Raw genomic sequence first — 2,278 nt, 5'->3', positions numbered from 1 at the left:
CAGGTCCCGTCTGTAAACGACAGCGTTAATCAGGATGAAAGGAACGTTGTTTCTTTCTCTTTCACTCGGAGGTCAGTGTTTGACTCCAGTGAACCAACATTATTTATCACTTCCTCTCCGTCGTACCGGGGGAAGGCCCAGCTGTTATTAGCTTTCGTCAAACACCGACCCTCCTTTAATCAGTCACACCCATGCTTTTGACCTTCTGCCGATGAATGGCCTCCATTGTTTCTCCACCGTTGCACTCCGTCCAACTGATTGTCTTCGCTGTTTGTCGGCGGCCGTGCCTAAGCTTGCTGCTGCTGCTCTCTCCAAATCAACAAAGTATTTTCCACGTCTTAGCTCTGTACAAACAGGCCTCCTGGTGTCAGGAAAGGGCTTTCCTCTCTGACAGAAACCACAGACAAAACAATGACGCACGCCACAGCCCTGTAGGTGGCGATGATGCACCTAGAGCTGCAGAGAAGGTGCACGTGATGCATTAAGTGGCATCTGTGAACGGCAGCGCTCGGCTTCAGGAAGTCGAACCGACAACCGTGACAAACAGACAGATGAACACGTCGTTTAAAATTACGTCTATGTCCATCGTTTAAGTCGTTATAAGTCAATTAATTCAAACTGGAAAATCATGATTCTAATGTGATTTACAATTTCACAATTATAAACAATTATAAAACTAAGTGTTAACAAAGTTTCTAAGAAGAAAGACATTAGAGTTATTGGCATTGATGCACAGCACAGCATCAAACCCCTGACCTTCCGGACACAAGGCTGCTTCCTTAACCACCGCAGCCCTGATCATGTCTCACCACGAACAAGAAATAACTGAAAGAAAACCCAGCTTTAAATGAAAAAAATTTTGAAGTACCAAGATTAAAATTGGTTCAAATTTGATTTTGTTTTTTAGTGTTTTACAACTTTAAAGACTGGTGTTAAAAACAACAAAGGCCCGACCCTGACATCTGTTGCACACATGCATTTAGCGCCGGTTCGCTTTAATCCGAGTGCACACAGACATGCACGCTGTGGTCGGTAACATGCTCCAGTAGTCGTCCTGTTCCACCCTGGGCTCCTGGTTAATAATTGGCTTTCTCTGAAGGTAGCGGGAGAGCGGGGTCTGCACTGAGGGAGAGAGGGAGAGAGAGAGAGAGAGCTCAGTCAGACCAAGACAATCTCTGTGAGCTGTGAAAGGCAGGAGTGCCTGCTGGAAGAGAAGCAGACATTTGGAGTCCCTCTGTGCAGCTGCCATAGAGATCCCAGAGGAATGTGGCCCAGTTTGCCTCTGGACGCCTTTCACAGACACACTGACAAACATCAGTTAGCCGCACCAGGCCCCGTGCAGCCAAAATAACCACCCACACAGAGGGAACGGCCATTAAATGGACCTCTTCTCTCTCTCTCTCTCTCTCTCTCGTCAACATTGTTTCCCTCTCAGGTTCATTCATTCTCAGCTGCTGAGTCGCATGTTGTGTCAAGCATGAAGGAGACATTTTTGTTCCAATGAATGCTGGAAAACGGCCAGTGGCAAAAGAAAAAGGAAAAAAAAAAAAAAAGGGGGAGGAACTGAACTTTGATGTGCCAACATCTTCTGGTGTGTGGAGAGAGAGTAAAGTTTCCCTCCGACACACACACACACACACACACACCCCCAGGACGGAGGACAGAGGACGGTGTCCGTGAGTCCTGTGGCTGTCACGCTGCTGATTTACTCGGAGATAAGATGTTGGTTTGATTCCCTCCTGATCTTAGAGTCTCAGCCGGCGTCAACCTCCTCTGCTGTGATTGGCCGTCTCACCTGAACCCAATCAGGAGACAGAGGAATGTTGAGAACCGTCAACCAGTTCCTGTAGTTGGACTGTCTCCTCTCTATGTAGCCCCCCCCCCCCCCCCTGTGCCCACCCCCTGTGCGACCCCCCCCCCTCTGACCTGTGGTGACCTGTGGACCAAAGTTGTGCCAGTCCACGGGGCCTGGTCCTGGTCTCTGGTCCTGGTCCTGGTCCCTGGTCCTGGTCCTGGTCCTGGTTCTGGTCTCTGGTCCTGGTCCTGGTCCTGGTCCTGCTCTGCTGTTCTTTATCGTCGGTTCAGTTCTTTTTCCTGTTGAAATGAAAGCAGTTTTTGTTTTTTCTTTTTGTCTCTCATCAGCCGACACTCCTCTCTTCCTCACTTTTCCTACTCTCCTCTGCCAACATCCCATCTCCCTCCTTCCCGGGGGTGAGGAGCAGCTCCTTATAAGGAGACTTCACAACAACAGCTGCGGCCGGACCGGACGGTCCTCCTC

The 2,278-nt window shown here is 49.4% G+C and overlaps 1 protein-coding gene and 1 long non-coding RNA gene across 15 annotated transcripts in view; one reads left to right on the top strand and one right to left on the bottom strand.

Annotated features, from left to right (window-relative positions):
• LOC103377596 (tumor necrosis factor receptor superfamily member 19-like) overlaps positions 1-2,278 on the top strand; it is an 18,532-nt gene that overhangs the window by 7,076 nt on the left and 9,178 nt on the right. The gene's annotated exons all lie outside the window — the stretch shown is intronic.
• Positions 7-2,278, bottom strand: part of LOC107988513 (uncharacterized) — an 11,121-nt gene continuing 8,849 nt past the window's right edge. For 11 of the 13 annotated variants that reach the window (XR_003049564.1, XR_003049565.1, XR_003049567.1 and 8 more), the window contains 2 exons: positions 1,927-2,094; positions 7-1,122 (listed from right to left, as the gene is read on the bottom strand). This is a non-coding gene — a long non-coding RNA (uncharacterized LOC107988513). Of the gene's footprint in view, positions 1,796-1,926; positions 2,095-2,278 lie in introns of all 13 variants that reach the window. The other 2 variants (XR_003049570.1, XR_003049571.1) reach the window with 2 other exon arrangements.

Source organism: Cynoglossus semilaevis, chromosome 4, assembly GCF_000523025.1.
Source record: "Cynoglossus semilaevis isolate Cse_v1.0 chromosome 4, Cse_v1.0, whole genome shotgun sequence".
NCBI lineage: Eukaryota > Metazoa > Chordata > Actinopteri > Pleuronectiformes > Cynoglossidae > Cynoglossus > Cynoglossus semilaevis.
The sequence above is the reverse complement of the archived record's forward strand: the minus strand, read 5'-3'. Positions and strand labels throughout refer to the sequence as shown.